We start from the raw sequence: 25,523 nt of genomic DNA, 5'->3' as shown, positions 1-25,523 counted from the left end.
AGATATTAATTTCTTTCCATAATATTCTTGTTGATAAAAAACTGCTGTGATGTAATTTTAACACCAAACAGTTAAATTCAAATGTCAACCCAAAAACCTGATCTCCAAACACACATATTATACACATATGTATTCAAATTCCACACATAAAATGCCAGTTTTATTCCATTAAATCTATAAAAATAATTGAAGAGATCAGGTTGACCAGTGTTAATTTTCAATCTGGTGACATCTGCAAAGAGTCGAAACTTGACAAATAATTGTCAGAATATCAATTTTGCTATAATTGTGTTTTCACGCCACGCAACTATTACTCATGATTAACGATGTTATTCGTAGGCGCCAATTTATTTACATGATGGAGAGTGTCAGGTGTAGCATGACAATGTCTCTTTATGTCGTCTTCCTCTTCCTTAAACAACGCAATAAACTTGAACCTTAAACTTTTATTTACATTCTTCCGGAAAGCAGCAGCAGATTTATCACTATGTAATTCTCTCTCTCTTGATACAAAACTAACACAGATGTTTTGAAGTGTCAGGACATTTTCCAATTAAGAACTGCTGATACATTCACCAAATGATGCCCAAGTTTCATTTAATAGTGCTATTACCTAAAAGTCAGACATGTTTATTGTTGTCTGTGCAGACAAGCAGAAAATTACAAACTAAGATTACTGTATCAACAATAGCTAACTATTTTATCAATGTTTTTTGGGATAGTTTTTGAAACTAATAATATGATCAAGGAAAGAATTAACATATATCAGACAATGATAGGATGCAAATCTTTAAAAAAACACCAGACAAAATGTGATTATTTGAAATTTTATATAATTATTGGAGCGCATAAATTTGTACGAAATTTCTCCCTAGAACTGCATACAGCGATAGTTTAAAGTAAGTGTAATAAAATAGAATAAAACACATGACCAATACGCCTACAACTATTTCTAAATATTTGTAAAGAGAACCAGAACATTCTAGATGCCACTAATGCCAGACTTTTATCATCTGTGGGTTTATGGACCTGCTTGTAGTCCAACCTTTGATGATGGGTTGTATGTTCAATTTAGTTGGGGATGCAAGATTGAACCTACAATAATTCAACAACTTATTTCTTCTTGGTATAATCTTATATTCTGTAACAATACTTAAACAATAAAAATATATATACAATAATGCCCAGGCTAGGTAACTTAATAAGGAACAGCATCTAAGAAATAATTTATCAGAGACCTGCCCTTCAGTATGTCCTGTGGTCAACTGCCTACCATCTGCAATATTTCCTCTAATAACTGCCAACTCGTTATCGAATCTCCCATAATGTATCTTTAATAATATTTTATAGTTATTAAGGGATAGTATTTAAGTGACATCCATTTATTCATTTACTGATTGGGCCTTAATTATGTAATATTTATAGATGGATTATCTCATTACTACTATTGTTTATTATCCCTGTCATAGCTGATCATCCTTATCTTACTTAAGATAATCCATCCTGTGTGCCCAATTATGGTGTAAGTCTACCCCTTAATATTGGGTGAATGGCTGTATTAAATACTACCTGGTCACATATGGACGCCCCCTATTGAAGTATGAACCCGACACTCAGACCTTGTTGCATTTAAGCTCTTCTTCCGACCTCATTCTGGTAGGCCTATATTAAAGGAGCTAAGGCAGGTGAATGGCTGTATTGAATACTACCTGTTCATACTTTCACAAGCAAGAACTGTAAAGCCATTGTGGAGACTTCCATTGAAAGAATGCAGAAAATTGTTGTTATTTGCTACTCATTATCTAACATTAAGAAAAACTCTATGTCTTTTGAGATTTATTGAGTATTCAACATAAACGATCAAATTAAATTCTTTGCTGTACAGACATTATAATAATGATACAAAGTAGAACAAATGTTTTAGAAGCAAAGTAAAACAAAATTTTCAAACTTACATGGAACAATTGTTTCAGACACAAGTACGGTAGAACTGTTTCAGTTACCCAACTTTTCAAAGAGGGCAAGGGCAATAATTCCAACAATAATTATCAGATGTCATAGGCTACTCTGTCTAATAGACATTGACACTGCATATAAATTGCAAGTCACTCGGATGATAACTGTAGCCTCTAGAATGTTCACGTAACTTTTAAAAGAGAGCAAGTGCAATAACTCCAACAATAATCATCAGATATCATAGGCTACTCCGTCTTATGGACATAAACATTGTGCATAAATTTCAGTGGCCACAAGCAACTGTAAATGATAAAAACGACAGGGTTCCTCCAGATTTTCCTGCGTGATTCCTCCTTGTCAGTGATGCAGGACGGAGGGCCTGACAAGGACAGCTGTCTAGTCTTTCTGATGGGATGAAAAACCGAGGTCCCGTGTACACATTGGCGTGCACGTAAAAGATCCCTTGACAGTTGGAATTCAATATAAGAGTAGGCCATAGCGTCGCTGACCAGGCAAAATTTCCGTCATAGCACACTGTATGGCGTATGCCCGTCTTCATTAGCCCAGTTATGAGCAGAACAGTAGGACATTAAACCCCATTTCATTTCATATCATTTATTTATACGACAGGGTGACTGCAATATATAACCACAATTTGAATGTCAGATATCGCCAAAGCAAGAAAACAAAATCGACAACCAAATACATGACATAACAACATTCTCTTCTACCAAGAGAACAACAGCAACTTCACAATCAATATTCTGAAGAACACTTCAGAAGTCAATACACTAACATCCTGGATTACAAATTAAACCATAAATAATATCCAATCAATAATGTTGAACAATAACTCAGACAATAATAACAACAAAAAACCACAATTGCCAACAATATTTTGAGCAAACAATAACGCAGATATCAATATCAAAGATATACGAAAAAACAACTGAAATGGATTGACAACACATTGTTCAATGTTTCCAAATTCAGTAACACTGAATTCAAAAGTTCATTTAAAGAAATAAGAACTACCATACATGACATGGATCCAATATTTCTATGACTTATATTAAATAATAATCAATCTAAAACCTTCATAACCTTTATATTATTAGATAATATCAAACACATATGAAGAGCTCAGGGAAAGAATGATCTAAGTCATTTTTTCAACAAACCCCAGTTCATGGCGCGATCTGGTAGCAAATTGTATAAGCTTTCTGTGGAACAATCAATTTCAGGTAAAAACGATCACAGTCATATCGAACCAAGGCCCTTCTGAAATGGCCTCCCGGACAAATACAAGTCCATTGTACCCTTTATTTGACCTTAATTTGGCTGAAAAGTGGAAGTCAGTTGTTGTACTGGTAATTATGATTCGTATTAAACATCATTGTGAAGTTGTAATTAAACCCACTTGTTGTTCTGTTGGCGTCAAGCATTCTCGTCCAAAAGTCTTAGATTGTTCTTCCCCTGGACTCTTCATATCATTAAGGATAAAAATTGAAAATAGTAATAGGTTTTTAATTTCCCAGGAGAAGACTTTCATAGTTTGTTGCTTTCAGTAGTGCCTAATGCATATTAAACACTGTTTGATATTGGAACCTTATTTACAAGACCCTACTGGTAAATGACTGGGAAGGAAACAAAAAACATGACAAATTCCAAATTAGACATCATATTACACCACTACTTCTACTACTACTACTAGGCTACAAATATTTCTCATTGTTTTAAAATAATAAATTTGAAAAAGAAATCTTAAAAGAAATTAACTATAATTTTGTTTAAATCTTTTTAAAATTAATTTGACAAAATGTATATGACATATAAAAACAAAAAATTGATCAATTCTGAAAGTGTTTCATGTTTTTGAGACTTTCAGAACTAACAGCTCTGGGGTATGAAGAGAAGAAAACAAAGTTTGATAAAGAACTTGACAAAAGTTTTTTAAAACAAGAAAAATCAATCCTACCTTCTACCTACAAAGAAAGCCATGTTTTTACTTCACTATACAGAAAGATTTCCGCTAATATCAATTTGGTTGAGATGAAAGACGTTGATGTCTTGGTAGATAACTACATGTATATAATCAATCATGGATTAAAAATCTAGCTGTTGGCTGGAATTTTTAACTGTTTACATTGAGCCAGTCTGATTATAACATCTGCTACACCCAACCATAAACAAGCAGGAACAGAGACAAGTCTTTTGTTCTTCTCATCCTTAGCATCACTGACCGTTATTTTATATTATCCACAGTCAAAACATCATATTTTTTTAACCTGCGAAAAATTATCAATCAACCTCCTCATGAATCTCATTCATTTAATTTAAGTTGAAGTCAAAGCCGTATCTGTCAATGCACAAGAACTCTCTTTCCTACTCCCTTTTGACTGATACAGATCATGTTCCTCGAGATAAAGCGCATAATTATTCATATCAAGTCCCCAGACATACAATTTGGACGTGGAATCTAATATATTATCATTACAGATACATAACTAGTCCGTTGATAATTTAATAAGTACGAGTTGTCAATTATATCATATTGCTTGTATACATGTACAAGATCATTGATATTCTATTTATCACAATCAATACTGGTTGACATATCTTTAACATCAACAATGGACAGATAGCAGACACACTACCACCTGTAGCAGATACATCCATTACAAGATTTTTACTATACCTCATCTCAAAGAATGACTTGTTTGGGGTATTAGCAGTTGGAGACTTGAAAACAATTCAAAAGCTAGCCATATCCAAGCTTTGTGAGAGGATTTTTCCCCCCTCTAATCAATATTAAGAGCCCAGAGCCCTTTCACAAGCTTTGCATGGAATCCAGCATATGGTGTGATAAGCCAGGAATTGAATTCAGTCTGATGGGCTATCAAAGCTTCATATATACCACTTGATGATTTGACATAAATTTTGACCCTGGAATTCTTCTATGATTCAATGAAGGTCATAAGAGCAAATGTTTTCCAAGAATTATGACGATATTGAATTAAAATAAACGTGATGAATGTTTAAATGTTTAATTAATAATTGCTGTTTTAAATCATTTCTGTTGATTGTGCTCCTTATCCAAAAGAGAGAGAGAGGTGGAGAGAGAGAGAAAGGTGCAACATCCACTTGCCCCAAACTAGGTCTTTTCGGGACTAGCATATGGTTCAATTTTATTTCAATAATGCGCTTGTACGTAGGGAACTTTAGCAGTGGGAGGAAACTGGAAGACGAGAAACCCCACGAGGTTGGACAGATGACCCTACTCATTGTCATGTACAAGCAGGGAATCAAAACCACACAACACCTTGTCAGTGTTGCACGACAGAGGGTCTGGCAAGGGAAATGTATAGTCATTCAGATGGGACAAAAAATTGAGGTTGCGTGTACATTGGAGTAAAAGATACAAGAAAAGCTGTAGTGCCACAGTCAGAGCAAAATTTCCCTCATAGCACACCGTCTTCATTAGCCCAGTAGGAGTAGAACAGTAGGATGTTGAACCCATTTCATTTCTATTGGTGCAATCTGTGATTGGACAAACCCATTGATATGTATGTATGTATGTATGTATGTATACAAAAACATTGTATGTCTGGTCTAAATTGTGTCTGCTACGCATTACATGAATGTGAAGGTACATGTGTAAATAAATGTACACTTATTAATCAACCATTATAGGCTCTACATACGTTAACTACATCTATATTGGCTGTCTGTTCCTTAAGCACTCCCTCCATCAGCAACTGACACCACTGTCCATTAGAATTGGCAAGTGCGCGAAGACATCAATAATTTCATTTCTCATTTCTAACACCAAATGGCAAGAGGATGTTAAATTAGTCTCGCTCACCTGTCAAATATCCGCAATGTAGAAAATATGTTCGTTCATCTAATCAAATATTAATGTCACAATCAACACAAGGATGCTTTGAGGGGATTGGTGTCGCGATCTGTATATAAATAAGGCTAGTAATCGGATTAAATGTATGTATTCAGAATCCAAGGTTTTATCACTTCATAACATGCGTAAAATCGTTAACTATAACTGTTCATTCACTTCAACAACAGTTTCAGAAACAAACAACAGCAAAAGATTCTGTGTCTTGCATCATTCATTGATATTTCCTTTCTGTCTTCATTACCTCATTGATGCGGAAAAGTAGGATGCTTAACACTTCATAAAACCGTTACTACAACCGTCCATTCACTTCAACAACAGCTTCTATGTCTTGCATCATTCATTTATATCTCTGTATCTTTAGTTTAGTTGGGATGGAAAAGTAGGGTGCTTAATTTCCATAATAAACAGGCCAAATTGAGTCCTCAATTCATTCAACTGCCAAAGAACCGCCACACACATTGATAATATAGTTTTACTAGAGAGATAGTTAGTTATGGTGTATAATATATGTTACAGTCAAAACAACAGCAGGCTTTAAACTGCGTAACTGATTCACTAAAATCACGTTAATCAATAGAATATTCAAACATTAGGATTGGACAGACCATTACAGCTACACAAGTATCAATCGTAAACCAATCAATTCTCCATTCAAATATTGGGATTAAAGGATATCTGCTATTTAGTGTGGCGTTAGTTAGACGGACTTAGACAACGTAGCATTATTTTATCTTTTAATAAGAGAGCAGGCATGAACTGGTTAATACAATGTTATTAATGAAAGGCATGCATAGAATGATAAATCATATATACACCACTCCATATAACTAAGTATTATATAATAAATACTTCACGGTCCCTATTAATTGAGGCAATCAATAACTAATTCACTGCCAAGAGATCACATAAACAATGTGGGTTTATTGGACATTGTTAGCAATAGTCATTGGATATGTACTGTTAATGTAACTTGGATACACACATATAGGTTAAAGGGAGGATATGGAATGGGGAAGATGTAAAAATCATGTGAAATTTGTGCTTTTTTGTCGCTGAAGATAATGAAGTACTGAATGATAACAATTATTATTATAATTTAAAACATAGCCCATCCTTCACAGAGAGTTCATGTAGGCTGGGAGGGTCTGGCAAGGAAGAGAAGAAGCACATTGTCATCTGAACATTGGAAGTGTATCAGGTGTTAAATTCTATAAAGAGTAAACACATACTGCCTTATAAACAACTTCATTTTAAATAAAAAGGGAATGTGATGGGATGGTCTGGACAAAAATCATGTACACAAGGAAATTAATGTTTAGAATAATGTTACAGTTATTTGAATTTGATTGGATTAATCACAGCATGCCGTTTCAAATGAAACATTTTCAATAGTCATTTTCCAATTAATACGCACGGCTGTGGCATTGCATATTGTTAGTTAAATTTCTACAATTGAATGCATCAATATATAACATTGATCTGTTTTCTTGTAACAAATTAATTACGTAACATAACCCAACAACTTATGTATTAAAAACCTTTACACAAATATCGACAGTTGCAAATTAACAGCAAAAAATGCCAACGATAATTATATTAACTTTTTGAAATATTTAACAAAGAACAATTATGTAAGTAAATTACAGAAAGCAATTGTCAATTGAATATTTTTTTTAAAAAGATTTTCCCAAATGAACTGACTAAATGGCCTTGACAATCCGTACAGCTGAAAATACTCAGGTCTGGTAGTGTTTGGTTAGGCCAAACCAATGTAATTTTCTGTTCTTCAAGGTCTTGATAAATAAATAACCAATTGAATCATGTGAAAGATGTTTAGTTTAAAATTTCAAAACTTAAAACAAGTTTTTGAACTGCACAACCAAGTACTTTTGGTTTTAATTAAGTCTTTTTCCCGAAGAAATAAAAAGGAAAACTTTTACAGGTGTTCCCGAAGAACAGATAATCAAATTAGTGTGGCCTTCGATGTGAAGTAAGAACTAATCAAACAAGATACAGTTCAACCAGGTTTGGTGGACAGCCTTTCACAATGTGAAGAATGATCAAATTTGTCCTTCAAAGTAGCCTACACCCCTTCTCTTAAGGACAGAACAAATTTATTTAAACAAATATTGTTACTTAAAGTCTCAGATCAGCATTTCAGGGATTGTTAATCCCTTGTTAACTACAATATTGTGAACCTTGAACTTCTAAAAGAGAGAGAGAGAGAGAGAGAGATGGTCATTTTGGGACTAACACATGCTTCAATTTTATTTCAAAAGTTTGCTTGCGCGTAGGGGTCTTTAGCAGTAGGGGGACACCAAAGGTCCCGGAGAAAACCCACCAGGTTGAACAGACGACCCTACTCTTCATGAATTACAACAGGGGAATCAAAACCATACCAGTTGACCCAATGACAGACAATATGATACAGCGCACACATGCTAACCATTTAGCCATCCAACCACCTAAACCTCTAAAAGAAACATCAGTCTAGCTAAAAATGGTTCAATTCCATACAGTATCTAAAAAGACATGATCAATTGATATATAGGATAGTCAAAACAAGCTGGATTTGTATTCTTAATTAAACTTAATTTTAGTATGGATTAAGCAATGAAAAATTAAGGTAATGTCCAAAAATGCAAAGGATGATCAGTGTACTTTAAGGGGGAAATCTTAGATATATTTCATTGAATGCTAATAATGTTGAATGTTCTTAGAATCCTGTTGAGCATAACAGTAGGACGTTAAACCCCATTTCATTTCATTTCATTTCATTGAATCCTAGAACCAAACAACTATCTGAAGTTTTCTGTTACTTTTGCAAAGGAGTTCCAATGTCCAGATGACAGGTAGAGCTGAATCCAAGTTTCTTGACTTTGAAATGAAATTGGGTTTAACATCCTACTGTTCTGCTCTGAACTGGGCTAATGAAGACGGGCATATGCCATACAGTGTGCCCGAACAGTGTTACTATGGCCTACTCTTATATCGAATTCCAACTGTCAAGGTGACCTTGGCTTTCGTCCCATCGAATGACTAAACAGCTGTCCTTGTCAGGCCTGCATTACTGACAAGGGGAAAACCACGCCAGAAATTCTGGATGAACTTTCTCAGCAAATGCAGGGATCGAACACCCGACTTCCAGGCTGGCAAGCCAGCATTTTACCCAATTAGCAACCGTGATCCCCCTTTCTTGATTTCAGACATGGTATTAAATGATATACAGCTATATACTCATGTAACTCCTGTGGCTTGAGGTGCTAGAGGGAGCATTAGTGGTGGCAGTTTCGGGCGGTCCCGGCAAGGAAAACAAGTTGAGCTAATCTAAATACATGTCAGCATCAGCTTGCTTCTAAATACATGTAAGCACCAGTTTAGCTTCTATCCTCTCATATTTAATAAGAAATGTTATTTAATAAGAAGCAAACCTAATAATTTTGTTAAGACACATGACCAACACGATAGCCATAAACTCTTTTGGATAAAAAGAGGTTCTTATGTGGGTGAATTTTTTTTTGGTGATATGTGACTGGAAAAGCTTTTAGTTCTTCAGACAAAGACAATTTATATCTATAGCTTCATCTTTGAAAAGATTCCAAAGCTAATATCTAAGACTCATACAGGGGTATGAAATCCATTACAAAAACATTAAAGATGCATCCTTTAAAAGTTTATATTTATTACTTCAGCTTTGACAAGATTCTGGACACCCCACAAAAAGCATATTTTAAGACTTGAAATCCATTACAAAAACATTAAAGATGCATCCTTGCACAGCAATCGAATTATACACAAATTAATACACAATAGCTTTTAGCACAACCTAACGACCATAATGTGCCATGTGAAATGACAATTCCATTATCTCCATTGATAGGCACATTATAAAGAAATTGAATGCAAAATGCATCTAGAGATATGTTCAAGCTATCTTCTATTTCCATATACTGTACTGTGTTTAATCATCTTGACATCCATGTTATTTGATTAAGTGTTATCTAGAGAATCCTAAATGATTTTCTTCCTTCTATAGGAAAATGTTTCTTTATATCACTTCATCTTTCTATTTAAACTATATGTCCTTATAAACCTTATACCCACATAAATCTTCAGTGGTACAGAAATCTTTTTATCACTTCATCTTTCTATTTAATCTATATGTCCTTATAAACCTTATACCCACATAAATCTTCAGTGGTAGAGAAATCTTTTTGCAGGGCTATACTATATACCGGAAAACACAGAAAAAAAACGGGAAAACTACCAGAAAACACTGGAAAACTCCATGTTATACTGAATACCAGAAAACACCGGAAAAACACTACATACTGGAAAACACACTAAATACCGGAAAACACCCTAAATAGGTAACCCGGAGCAGGGCTATACTATAAACCGGAAACTAACCTTAACATTAACCCAGGCACACAGAGGACCAGGCTCCGGGTTACCTATTTAGGGTGCCAGTCTCCGGGTTACCTATTTAGGGTATTTTCTGATATTTAGTGTGTTTTCCGGTATTTAGTGTTATTCCGGTGTTTTCCGGTATTCTGTATAACATGGTGTTTTCCGGTATATAGTATTGTCGTTTTTATCACCTTATCTTTTTATTTAAACTATATGTCCCTATAAACCTTCAGTGGTAGAGAAATCATGTAATATGTTTGAGCTGTTGTATAATCTTAAAAATATATATGATATATTTAAAGGAAAAAACCTATAACCAAGTTGTACCTCATTTTCATCGTGCTGATTCCGCATTTCTGTGTTCCTTATATTCTCCTTATATTATGCCTCAAAGTATGAATACTTTGTCTGTATCCATTATACACAAGTATCTGTATCCATTATACAACACCCAAAGGCTCTGTATTCCATATATTACCCCATCCCCCCAAGGTCTGTTTCCCTTGTATTAACTTTCTAAAGTCCTTACATTACCTTTCTAAGTAGCTCCCAATCCCTTATATTGCCCACCAGAAGTTCTTTGGTACCCCTTACAACACCCCAACAAAGTTCTTCAGGACACTTTATATTGCCTTCAATAAGTCCTTCCATACCCTTTATATTACTGCCAAGAAGTCCTTTCAGGCCTCCTTATATTACCCCCAAGATGCCCTTCCACACCCCTTATATTACTGCTAAGACGTCCCTTTGTACTCATATCACCCCCAAGACATCTTTCTATACCAGGCCACGAAATTTCAAATTTTGGCGTAATCAGAAAAATGGTTGCGGGTTTATGCTCTGCGTAACCATTTTCTTTGGTTACGCCAGATGATCATTGCGTAACCAATTGGTTACATAAAATGGTTGCGCTGTTTTCATGTTTTATCCAGATTTAAATGGTGCTATTATTCATTTCCACTTGCAGTGAATGTATTTTTTAAAGAAATAACTTGACTAACTTGATTCTTTTATATTTAATATTATATTAGGTTAAGTGTTAATGACTTTAATCCCACGGTGTCCCCATTTAAACAATATAACATTAGAAAAAAAATGTTCCACTTCACTAAATCCCTACATTTTAATAATGAGGGGAATCGGTTCCAAAAATTACTAATGGATTTTCGTTTTTATATTATATCTGACCTTCAAAAACCAGGAATGGTAGCTACCACATTGTTTTCGGTCACTGAAGACTACATGCGTACTTCATATTACGACATACATACGGGTCATTGGTACTACAGCATGCCTATAGTGAAAACTGAAAGGAACACGTGTAGTAAATTCTTTGGAAATATAGCCGACGTGTTAAATAGTCAAACTCATTTCTCATTTTGTGTTTGAAAATCCAAAGGTACGCTTTCAAAATTTATGGCATAACTAATCATTTAAAGAATTAGGAGTGAGGGGCATTTTTAAATCAACCTCCTTCTAACTGGTCAATAGCCTACGTGGTGTCAAAATATGTGATCTGTCAAAGTACCGGTAAAATGGAGAAATGAAATGCCAAGAATGAATGAATGGAGTTTGTGCTATAATACAAATAATTAAGACCCGTGTCACAAAGTCATCCTGTATAAAAATTGATCAAATGTGAATAAATCTGTTAATGAAATTTGTTAACGTAACCGATATTTCAAATTGCATAACCAGGAAATCGGTCGCAGGTTTTTGAGCTAGCGCGATCGTACGTAACCGATTGGTATCGTTCGCGTCAAATTTCGTGGCCTGTACACCCCTTATATTACTGCCAAGGAGTCCTTCTATACCCCTTATATTACCACTAAGAAGTCCTTCCATACCCATTATATTACCCCCACAAAGTCCTTCAGGATCTTTTAAGTTACCATAAAGAAGTCCTTCCATGTCTCCTAATTTAATATTACCCTCAAGATGTCCTTCAGTACTTCTGGATTAATCAATTTGTCAATTTTTTTCATGGATTGAGCTGTGGAAAATTAGACACTGTCTGAAAAATGCAAATGACAATCAGTGGCCATAATCCAAAATATTTACCACATTTGACTACAAAAACTGTTGGTGCCTGGAGGAAAATTGATCGTGTCTTTTATGTCCTCATGTCCTCTAATACGATTAGGCGGGTGAATAAACGGGTTCTATTTTATGCCACTCTGTCCGGTCAGTGATTAACTATAAGAATGTTCCTGAAATGACATAGTAATGTGGAATTTAGCCTGGAAGGATAACCTAACGCTCCAAGACTTACACAAGAATTAGGTCTCATAAACAGTCATTAAGGAACCTGACTAATAACTTAGAAAAAGTACAGTACTTTGCTTCTAGCCAATTTCTGTCTTACTTCCATCATAATACAATGACATGTCAACACATAGGTCAAACTAAAACATTTATCAATCCTACCGGTACCTTAAAATATCTACAAATGACATTGACCTATAAAATGATGATGATATAACTGGAAATGCTATTTTTTGCAAGATGCATTAGGGAATTGGCATAAATATATATAAAATTATTTTGATAAGCAATTTTTAAGTCTTTATATCCCATTGTTTTCTATTTCCAGCTTTTTAATGAGTATTTTTTTTTTCTATAACTAATCAGGCCAAGAAAACTACTGGAGGGCACACATTGCTTAAGACTTCATTATTATGAATTATGAAATAGTCATTCCATAAAACAAAGTCATATTACGCAGAATTTCTATGTGAAATACAAGCATTACTTGAAGATTTCAAGATCTTGTGATGCTTCAAGGCTGTCTATATTTGATCTGAATCTCTACAAAAAAGACAGTTGAACAATTAGGGCTATCATGTTCTATATCACATAACTATAATCAGAAAGATTATTTCCTTTAAGCATCAGATCATTTCAGCTTGGTTATCAAGCCTGGAAATAATGCATCAGTCACAGATATTGTCATGCAGAAACCCACTAGTGCCTGTCATGTGTCAATGATATCTTCAGTACATGTCTGGTACGAGCATTAGACAAGTCTCAAGTTATTTGAGGGGTTGGTTGACCGAATGCTTAACGCGTGCACCGTTACATCATAAGGTCTGTCATTGAGTCACATGGTGTGGTTTCGATTCTCCACTTGGTCTGTCCTCCCTCGTGGTTTTTTTCTGTGTTCTACGGTTTCCTCCCACTGCTACAGAGGGGTTATTTGAGGGGTTGGATGGCGTTACCTCATAAGGTCTGTCACTGAGTCAAGTGGTGTGGTTTCGATTCTCCACTTGGTCTGTCCAACCTCGTGGGTTTTCTCTGGGTCCTCCGGTTTCCTCCCACTGCTAAAGACTCTTCTGTTATTAATCTTTGTTGTACAACTTTAAATATCAATTGCTAGTACCGGTAGATATTAGTGCACCCATGTCCGCTTACGATTGAGAAACTCTACACAATTCTCAGTAGAGGATTATATCGTCATTTGTTGATAAGCGACGTTTAGTCTAATAGAAGAACAGTAAAAGTTAATTATTTTGTGAGAAAAGATTAGGTCCATTGTTTGTCTGTCCGTGTTTAAGCACCTGCCAACAGAAAATCGTGCAGCTGTACTACAGTCACACACGGTTTAAAAGTCATTAGTCTGATCTTTTTCCTTAACGAGACATATAGAAATTCCAGTATTAAAATTCAAATGCCATTTATCAGCAATAATATTAATAGTCTGCATGTCGCAAATGTACTAGAGGTTACATTGGGCTATTTAAGCACGCTACATAACAACATAAAAATGTCTCGATTAATTAAGGTGATATATTAGGACTTACAATGATTCTGTATTCAATAATATGTAATATGAGATAGTTTAAAATCATTAAATGGTTAAAGTGAAGCCCCCCCCACCCACCTTATCTGGTCCAGTGGTTGCCCTTTCGAACCAAATTCTTGTCTCAGTTAACTGGAAATGGCATTTTTGGGTTTCTAGCTTTCCAAATTTTCTGGTGGAGGCCATCTGGATTCCCCATTGTGTGACGTGTGAAAAAAATATGGTCCCGTGTACACGCTAATGTGCATGTAAAAGAACCTTTTTGCTGTCCATTCAAAAATATTTGGCAAAAAAAAGTAGATGTTGATTTAATTTCATCCTTTTGTTTCTAGAACAAATTATAAACTATGTTTTATTAATCTATATTTTTCTTTAACCTCATTAATAAATAATTATTATTCTTCAACATTTTATCAACTCTTTATTGGCAATGTGGTACATATATAGATGATGAATTCACGATCCATTTCAGCACATAAAAAAAAAGACATCTGTATAAAATTTGCAAAATACCTGTGCATTATCGAAACTATCTGACAGTCAAAATTTTGAAGTTTTAGTGTCTGTAATAGCGATGAAGGATAACTTCGCAATAAAATGGACCAAATAATTGATGCATTACACAGGGCCAGATTAAGCCTAAAAATGTCACTCGAGTCCTTGAATCAACAGAAATGAAATGAAATGGGGTTTAACGTCCTACTCCTATACTGGGCTAATGAAGACGGGCATACGCCATACAGTGTGCTATGAGGGAAATTTTGCCAGGGCAGCAGCACTATCGCCTACTCTTATATCGAATTCCAACTGCCAAGGGATCTTTTACGGGCATTCCAATGTTTACACGGGACCTCGGTTTTTCGTCTCATCCGAAGGACTAGACAGCTGTCCTTGTCAGGCCCTCCGTCCTGCATCACTGACAAGGGGAAACCACGTCGGAAAATCGGGATGAACTTTCTCGACCAATGCAGGGATCGAACCCCCGACCTCCAGGCTAGCGAGCCAGCGCCTTACCCACCTAGCCACCGTGGCTCCCTTGCATCAACAGTGAATATGAGCATAATCTAGTCATTGTCCGCCATACACATTTTATTCGGCACAAACATATACAAATTTCATATGACATATTTATTTACGTTTAAATCCGGAAATATGAAAAGTACAAATTCATAATCATACAGATACAGTAGGCTGGAAATCTCTCATAAATTTATTTATTTTTTTTTTTAAAAAAAGTCTGATTTTTAGCTTTTGTATCAAAATAAAAATCTTTATGCTTTTATGTGATATGAACATTTTTTGTTTATTCAATTATCACAAACTAGTATAAAGCATCAATAATCTAGATGTCACAATTTGAAGGAAAAAGTATGTATCAGACTGAAAATGTTAGAAGAAAAAGTAAAATTGACAGGAAATACAAGCCTACACATTGTTTTTCAAGTCTTATTTTACATTATTGTTACATGTTACAAACAATGACATGATAAATTTAAATGTCGTGCTCTCCATGGAGCAATTTCTTATCAATGAAATTGATGGATATTTTAAGATATAAAAAATTCTAATGACAACGGCATTTTCCTTTTTCTTGTAATCCATGTTTAAAAATAGCTTTTAACAAATAGCATTTTGCCAGACCATCAGTAGTTTTGGAAAATTGTCTGTTTATTTCAAATTTTCTTTGTTTTATTATGAAGATGATAATTATTACTTTTAATGGAAGTTTGTTGCCTACATTCCTTCCTTATTTGTAACTTAACCATTTCTTTTTATAGTTTATCATACAGAAATTTGATCTAATCCATAAGGAGTCCATTAAACGAAGAAATGAAATGAAATGAAATGGGGTTTAATGTCCTACTGTTCTGCTCCTAAACTGGGCTAATGAAGATGGGCATACGCATACAGAGTGCTATGAGGGAAATTTTGCCCGGGCAGCGGCGCTACGGCCTACTCTTATATCGAATTCCAACTGCCAAGGGATCTTGTACGTGCATGCCAATATGTACAGGGGTCCTGGTTTTTCGTCCCATCCGAACGACTAGACAGCTGTCCTTGTCAAGCCCTCCATCCTACATCACTGACAAGGGGAAACCACGCCGGAAAATCTGGATGAACTTTATGAACTTTCTCGGCCAATGCAGCGTCTTACCCACTTAGCCACGTGATCCCCCATTAAAAGAAGACTTTAGATAAAGAAATAATGGTGTGGTTTAGGAAAATATGAACAATATATATGCTTCATCAAAATATCGACCCTACAATTAATGCAGTGGGCATATTTAATTTAAAGCTTTCATAAAAAGTTCAGATTTGCAATGCAACATACATATTTAAAATCTTCATAAAAATTTGACTTTGCAATGCACTAGGAATATATACATTTTTCATAAATAGTTAACTTTAAAAGTGGAATTTTTAATATTTACATAACATCAAATAAAAATGTACACAATGAATAATTCCATAAAAAAGGTATTTGAATTTATTAATCATATTTATAAACCTTCCATGCTGAATTAATGTAATAAAACAAGATATTTATAGTCAACTAATGTAGGTCTCTGCTTTAATGTAGGATTATGACAACAATTATTCAATACAAAAAAACATGAATTACATCAAATAATGAATAATTAAAATCTGCCCACACAAACAGAATATTTTGTATTGATTTTGCATCGCCATCGCCAGAGAAATGAACAAGTGGGAGAAAATAACATCCTACTTATCTAAATCAAGGAAGTGTTTCGTATTTAATTTATTCTAATCAAATTTTAATAATAAGTCCAGGAGGACTGCACTACTCACAAATAAAACTGAAAACTTGTGGACAAGATAAACCTGTGGACAAGACACAACAATGAACAACAAATAATCAAATTAAGTAAATGGATCCGGGGGCGAGCTGTAAGCGTCCACTGTGCTATACAGTCCCAAGCCTGTAATAATATAATCTTCAATAAAAAAGATTTACAAGAAAGGCTCAATAATGCAATTGATCTTGATGGTGGTCATCTCCTGAACTACTGGACAACAGCCAGTGGTTTTAATTTGTATTTATTTGGCAATATCCATGACAAAATGTACTGGACTGATTCTATGTAACATTTCATCAGTTAAGAAAGCAAAACCAAAATATTAACGGCAGAAAGTCTCCTGACTCGAATCTAATCAAATTAAAAAATGGTCTGTCTATCAAAAGATTTTAGCAATGTGTTGTTTATGTCATTTACAGACAATTCCCACAGGTCTTATTCACTCATATATATTTAAGATTTCGTATGAAAACCCATAATTTTAATACTCTTTAAGAATCTAATTTTCCTGAATAAATGTACGATAATAGATCAATAGCAAACAGTTTGACTTCCTCACCAAACACAAAAGAAGGTGGAATTAAAGACTTCACGTAGCCAAATTTATCGAAAATTTAAGAGATTTTATCAATTTTATTCCAAATTCACGCAAATAAAATAACTTATTGGAGGTTTACATCCAGATCTTGCAAACATCAGAATCAAACCAATTAAAAACAAGCAACAACAAACTAACTCTAAATAATAAAATAAATGAATTAGAAAAACTTACCTAGAACAAATACAACATGTTATTTGTGAAAGAATAGATTTAGACTTAGTAACGCCAATCATTGTTGAATAGTTAATAGATATTGACGAACAGCATGGAGAGATTCCACGCATCTGATCACAGATAACCAGTCATCAAAAATGCATCAAGAAAATTCCTTTTAAATAAGCGGAAACCTGTAAAATAACTAATTGTATGGCTTGTCCTAACGACACCTGTGTATTCACGGAACTCGTGTCTTTTAAGTCATGGAGTCAGTCTTATTAACACATTTTTCAACTACGAACTAAGAAACATGTATGTCCATTATACTTTCTGTCTCCTTATATTTCAAATTAATTAAGATGAGTGGACAGGTAGATAGATGATTTTTATGTTTCAGCCATGTTACAAACAGATGCTAAAATAACTACGCATCCCACACAGCTGATACATACAGCGGTTTCAATAAAGACACTGCCACTCAACGCCAGTCATCAACTCTTTTACTCTCATCCTACGAATAAACTATATCAGCGATACAAAACACTGACAAACAAGACAACAGATGTCATTGGTTGAAACATAAACTAAAGAGATGGCTGATCCGTTCTTAATTGAAAAATATAGAATAGCTCATAACTCTTATTACAATATCTGTTAATACAGGCAGTTAGTAAAAGGACTGTACGGGGGAAAAATCATTAAATTATGAGCTAATTGATGAGAAGGAGCCGTTAATGTTAATATCAAAGATCTTCAACATATAATAATCTTTACTTACATGTAAACTGTGAAATTTAATTAAATATTTTCTCACCACCCACTCTTTGATCAAAACAGAAATAGTAGTGCCACAGACAGGATGGTTGTTTTAATCCACTATATTTTGGAGAATAACCCTCTACCTCCACCTTGAACTTAAATCTTATAATATAATCAGACTTTTTCTTTTTAATTTGATTTATGCTCGTTTATTATTGTTCCAAGTAGTCATTATGGCCATTTATCTTTATTTTTTTAAAGGCCATTTGCCCCAGTATTCGTTGTTTTTTTTTTGTTTTTTTTAGCCCAACTCAAAGGCTTAAGACTGAAATCTGACTTTATTTTGTAGTCTTAGTGTATATATAAATGTACTAGTGTTATGTTAAACATTTGTATGTATTGTTAATCATATTTCATCTTATTAGTCATTATTAGTTGACATTGTACACCTTCCGTTCTTTTGTTTGTCCTATGCTCTGGTGTTGGGTTTATGGTATCAGTATTTATTAGGATTAAATGGAAACACAAATAAAATATGGTTTCGCAAAGGGAAAGTAATCAACCAACATAAGCTAACTGATGAGAATTAGAAATGAAATGAAATGGAATGGAGTTTAATATCAAGGGTTCTATTTTAAAGGTATCCTAACTGTTGAATAATACACGATTAATGTAAATCTTGAAGGGGGGGGGGGCTAATACACCATAAGTCAAATCTACCTCCAGAAAGATTTCAGGTTGCTCACATATGAAGAGTTCAGGGGAAGAACGATCTAAGTCACATTTTTGTCTTTTCACATAAAAGGCAAAACAGACTTTTGGACGAGAATACTTGACGTGAACAAAACAACGAGTGGGTTTAATTACAACTTCAAAATGATGTTTAATACGAATCATAATTACCAGTACAACAACTGACTTCCACTTTTCAGTCAAATTATAGGTCAAGTGTCCTGGTTCGATGTGACTCTGATCATTTTAACTGAAATTGATTGTTCCACAGAAAGCTTATACAATTTGCTACCAGATGGCACCATTAACTGGGGTTCGTTGAGAAAGTGACTTAGATCATTCTTTCCCGGGGTTCTTCATATGGTTGCTCATTGACCATGTAAATTGTCACCCTCTTCATCGTGATATTATCAAAACAACAAAGTTACTGTTGTGTTATTGTCTAATAACCTTAATTAAGTCTCTTTCTTCAAGATATATAAATACTAACGTTGTCAGTCTTTACACACCCATTACATCATTCAAAAAGCTGAATAAATATGTACAAATATAATTGTACAAATAGAGATTCAAAGTTAATAAGGCATGTAATTCCATGAATACATGAGGGTATTAAGTGTTTTGGACAGGGTAAGCATACCCTGCCTTGTGTATGTAACCTGTCACAAATTATATCAAACAGGAGCATGAATTGGAACTAGGATCATAAGTTTACGTTGTCAGCTCTTCAATGTTATATTGTGATAAATCATGAAAAGAAACAACCCAATATCATGACAGTATTTGGGGGTGTGGGGGGGGGAATGGTCTAACATGGGTGCTTTAGATCTTAAGGGCTGTTATTGAGTCAAGTGGTATAGTTTTGATCCTATGCCTGTACATAACAAGGAGTATGGTAGGGTCACCTGCTCAACCAAGTGGGTTTTCTCTGGGTTGGATGGCCGAATGGTTAGCATGTGCGCTTTGAATCATAAGGTCTGTAATTGAGTCAACTGGCATGATTTCGATTCTCCTGTTGTACCTGAAAAGAGTAGGGGTGCCTGTTCAGCCTTGTGGGTTTTCTCCAGGTCCTCCGGTTTCCTCCTACTGCTAAAGATTCCTACCCGAAAGCGAATTATTGAAATAAAATTGAACCATATGTTAGTCCCAAAATGACTTGTGCTAAGTGAATCATTGAAGTAGAATTGTACGATGTTAGTCTAAAAATTATATTTCTCTCTCCCTCTTATGAAAAGGCTGATATTTTAGTAACCAAGCATTTCAAAAGTATATACCAAGCATTGCAAAAGTATAACCAAGAATTTCAAAGCAATTCTTATAGAATATATTTTCATGATTTTCATTCATAAATTTTAATCATTTTATTACATAGTGAATATCGTCATCTATATTCTAAATCAAATGTAGATCATAAAAGTAATGGGTACATTCATGAAACACTAATCTTCTACATTTGTTTTAATATAACTAAATGTGTTCATTGTCTGGTTGTTTTAATGATTTACTATTTAACTAAGCTTCTTGTACACTCAATTCAGTTGTCTTATAAATCTTACATTATTTACCATTTTAATTAAACTGTGGCAACATTTTAATAATCTTTTATTGGGTAACTAACTAAACATAAACTTTTAAAAATTAGTGTCTTAAGAACCAAGTCATATAAATTACATTTAACTTTCATATGGATATATATCATTTTATTGTCTTGTTAACTGATTTTAATTGATTAATTGATTTTAATGTTGTTGCTGGTTGAATAAATTAATATCCAGATTATACAGTTGTTCCTGTTGTTATGGAAGTAACCCACTAGGTTACATTTTTCATGCCCACTATCATTCACAACACTAGACAATAGTTATCTATTGTAAATTTAAAAAAAAATTAAAACAAAAAGAAGATATGCAATGTCTGTGTTGTTTAACGGTAAATCATTTGGTTGTATAATATCCTAATGAAAACTGACAGATATTATTTCTTTTGATATTATTTCTTTATTTACAAGGTTTCTGTACACCGTTAAAGCTATTACAATTAGACCAATATTGATATCTGAAGATAAATATATGTCAAGTTAGAACACGGATGAGACACTTGTGATAATGTAATTACCATTCTTTATGAAGACATCTGTTTCCTACATGATAATAGCTGGCGGGTATTACTATTAGCCCTCCAGTAATATTGTGAAACTGCGGACTTTATTCGCACTTCATTAGGCAATAACTGAGTAAACTGGTCCATGAAATTAACATTATTAGCACCAGTTTTAGCCAATAGGATTTACTCATGTGTATATAATTAGAGACATCATTATATCCAATACCAAGACGGACAAAATTACGATTGGTTTAACTACACATACAAATAACCAATCAGCAAGGGTGAGACAAATTATTGATGTGCATTACCAAGGATTTGTATGGATCCATAAAGACATATAAGTATACTCCAGTGATCATAGAGATTAATTTTCTAGTCCAGTCAACAGATGTGCGCTGGATTCTGATGTCGTCAGAAAATCAAATAGAAATACAGTACAAAAAGACCCAATAAGCCGAACAGTTCACATATATTTCAAAGATATGTTTCCAGGCAACAAAACGTTTGCCCACAGCAGCCAAGTTGTCCGGCAGTCAACAAGGGTTGCCACATTCTTTTCTTTTGTCAGTAATGAAAACATTTACACGTAACAAAACATTCAGTTATTATCAGAAATCATTAGAATTTGTTTGGATTGTTCGTCTTTTGACTTTAAATACTGTGTATTGAAATGAAATGTGGTTTAACGTCCTACTGTTCTGCTCCTAACCTGGGCTAATGAAGACGGCATACGCCATACAGTGTGCTATGAGGGGAATTTTGCCCAGGCAGCGGTGCTACGGCCTACTCTTATATCGAATTCCAACTGCCAAGGGATCTTTTACGTGCACGCCAATGTGTACACGGGACCTCGGTTTTTCGTCCCATCCGAACGACTAGACAGCTTTCCTTGTCAGCCCCTCCGTCCTGCATCACTGACAAGGTTAAATACTGTGTATAAATAGGATATTAATTTTATCCCCTAGAACGTCCAAAAGATTTCTCAAAATCATCAAGGCACTAATTATTGGAAATTTCTGAAACTCTATAGGTTTTTTCGTTCCATAACTTTAAACACTGTGTATAATAGTCTCTTAAATACCCAGAAGATTTTTCAAAGTGATTAAGGGTCATAACTCTGGCAGTAATTATCGGAAAATCAATAGGCTTCCTCATCTCAAGACCGTAAATACTGTGTATAAATTTAAAGTCAATCGAATATTAACATTGTCCTCTAGAGTGTCAACAAGCAATTGTGGACGACAGACGGGACCGGTGGACGAACAGACGTAGGCAACGCCAATATATACTTTAACATTTCCATGTGGGCGAATAAAAAAAAAATATATATATTCTATTTGAGACTGTCGTTTTTGTGGGTGTTCAGTAGTGAAATTTTGTGTATATGGGAAGCTTGACCTTCTTGAAATACTTGTTATCTTTATATTTTCAAGAAGAGTTGAGTTTTAAGAAAACATTTCTACCTCAAAAACAACTATTACATATTTCAAGAAAAACACATAATCAATCACGTAAAAGGTGAAAGATCTAATTTCATGAAATTATTTTCTTTCGAGGAATTAGATTTGGAGACAGAAACAGAAGGTTGTGAGAAATTTAAAACGGGTACATCTCTGTAGGTTGTCGTAAATCTGATGACATCAGTAAATAAATATTCTATTTATGCCAAAAAAAATCTCATCCATTTTACTCATTCTTTCTAGCGTTTTTTTTTTGCATTAACCATTTTGTGTGGATATATTTAATTCTGTGACAAACAAAATCAGTTTATACAATTAGATAAGTATCTTTTTGTGAGAAACAATGTCCACATCAATGTAGTAGAGAACAATATAACTAATATTAAAATTTCTTACTGTCATTTGAGAGATTAAAAATCTCTCACAAATTACAATATTGTGAAGAGAGAAAGTGAGAAATTGGGTTTAACGTCCACTTGACACAAACTAGGCCATTTTGGGACTAACATATGGTTCAATTTTATTTCAGTAATTTGCCTGCATGTAGGGGTCTTTAGCAGTGGGAGAAAACCGGAGGACTTGGAGAAAACCCACAAGGTTGGACAGGCACCCCTACTCATTGTCATGTGTGTTTTCTCCTGGTCCTCCCATTGCTAAAGACCCATAGCAAGCGAATTATGGAGGGAAAAGTAGTTTAAATATATTTCAAAACAACAATTTATTTCTGAGACTGGGGGTTGGATGAAATAAAATTGAACAATATGTTAGTCTCAAAATGACCTAGTCTTTGTCAGGTGGATGTGACCCCTCTCTCTCTTCTATTGTGGTTTTATTTATATAATGTCTGTGTATTGCGCTGTATTTTTATTATATTTATTTAATTTGTGTACAACCTAGACAAAAATTATATATCACCCTGCAGGAAAAGACATCGTTGAATTTTTAATAAAGTGTGTGTAGTTATTGTTTTCTAAATGTATATATTTAATTATGTTCTGGAAAATGTAATTTTGGCAAATTGTTGTTTGAGATTGGCACTCTATACATGCATTACCGGTAGGTACAAATTGGTATAAAATTTAAATTCCATCTATTACATAACACCAGTTTTAATTCCGTCTATATCTTTTAAACAAATACTTCTCAAGTGGAATTTGGGGAGTTAAACTGTTTCTGTTCTTTTTTTATACAAAGGTTATTTTAAACTTGATGTAGTCAGGACATTCTTAATTTCAAATAGCCAACTTGAATATGCTACAGGCCTGGAAATAACTGTTTTAAATGCACCTGACAAAATGTCCGACACTAATGAAATAGTACCCAACATTTTCATCTTAGTGCCAGACATGTATAAATAATATCAATAAAAAGACAAGTCAATGCCGGACAAAATGACAGGCATCAGAGGTTTTGTGCCTGACAAAGCCACAATCTGTACCTGACATTGTCTGTGGCAGGTGCCTTATTTCCAGACTTGCTGTTCTATAAACAGTTCATATCATCTCCAATTAAGGAGCCAAGATTGTTCAGGGAGTAGGGTGCTGGCTCACTAACCAGACGGTCAGAAATTTCATCCAGGTGTTGACCGAAAAACTTTTGTTAGAATTCTCACATGCATTTCTAGTGTCTAGTCGTCGGGATGGTACAAAAGCTGAAGTCTCTCGCACACGTTGGCATGCACTTCAAAGAACCCTTGGCAGTTGGAATTCAACAAAAGAGTAGGCAGAAATTTACATCATAGCAGACTGTATGGTGTATGCCCATCTTCATTAGCCGGATAGGTGCAGAAATGTAGGATATTTTGTTACATTTCTCATTCTCAGTATGACGGAGATAAGATCAACCCAGGAGGCAAGCACCACGAATAACATGATGTGAATTCTTCTACCTCACATTTCTCTATTCATATTCCATCTTTTATCAGAATAACCTCAGTCTTGAGTATATACACCATATGACATTTCTCTTGTATTCGGGAGGGGGGGGTGTGCACGTAAGACGCTGGCTCGCTAGCCTGGAGGTCGGGTGTTTGCCTGGAGGTCGGGTGCTCGATCCCTGCATTGGCTGAGAAAATTCATTCAGATTTTCCGGCATGGTTCCCATTTCAGTGATACAGGACGGAGGGCCTGACAAGGGCAGGAGGGCCTGACAAGGGCAGCTATCTAGGTCATTCGGATGGTACAAAAAACAAGGTCCTGTGTACACATGTAAAAGATCACTTGACAGTTGGAATTCGATATAAATAGGCCGTAGTGCCGCTGTCCGGGCAAAATTTCCCTCATAGCACACTTTATGGTGTATGCCAGTCTTCTTTAGCCCAGTTCGGAGCAAAAGAGTAGGACCTTAAACCCCATTTTATTTCATTTCTCTTGTATTCTTGGAGCCAGTTTTAATAAAGACAATAAATAAATTTATTTCTTACCTGATGTCCCCTATTTTAGGGGGCCGTCGTGGCCGTGTGGTATATTGAGGTACAGGGACACTCACAGAACACAGATTACTGGCACCTGTAAAGATATAAATAAATATATTTGAAACATTTTATGCAAATTGGTTTGACATATAATTGTTATAGCTCCATGTATCAATAATAATCTAAGACCTAAATACAATTATTATCTGTACCAAATATACATACTAGAACTTATTGTTTATATGCAGATGCTTCAAACAAAAAATTCATTGGAATAAATCACATATATACTACAGAGCATATATAAGACGTAAATATTTTGTAAATTTGCCAAAATCTTTGACATTAACTCACTATGATGACGTCATTAGGTAAACAAAGCAACAGGTGAAT

At 34.6% G+C, this 25,523-nt stretch overlaps 1 protein-coding gene across 2 annotated transcripts in view; it reads right to left on the bottom strand.

Moving 5' to 3' along the window:
* LOC126824224 (calcium/calmodulin-dependent protein kinase kinase 1) overlaps positions 1-25,523 on the bottom strand; it is an 88,252-nt gene that overhangs the window by 48,012 nt on the left and 14,717 nt on the right. The window contains exons 1-2 of one of the 2 annotated variants that reach the window (XM_050553413.1): positions 25,356-25,412; positions 25,140-25,224 (exon numbers count right to left, since the gene is read on the bottom strand). The gene's annotated coding sequence lies outside the window, so the exon portion shown is untranslated. Of the gene's footprint in view, positions 1-25,139; positions 25,225-25,355; positions 25,413-25,523 lie in introns of those variants that run through there. The other variant, XM_050553411.2, reaches the window with a different exon arrangement.

Source organism: Patella vulgata, chromosome 6 (assembly GCF_932274485.2).
Source record: "Patella vulgata chromosome 6, xgPatVulg1.2, whole genome shotgun sequence".
NCBI classification, from domain to species: domain Eukaryota; kingdom Metazoa; phylum Mollusca; class Gastropoda; family Patellidae; genus Patella; species Patella vulgata.
This window is presented reverse-complemented; position numbering and strand designations above follow the sequence as displayed.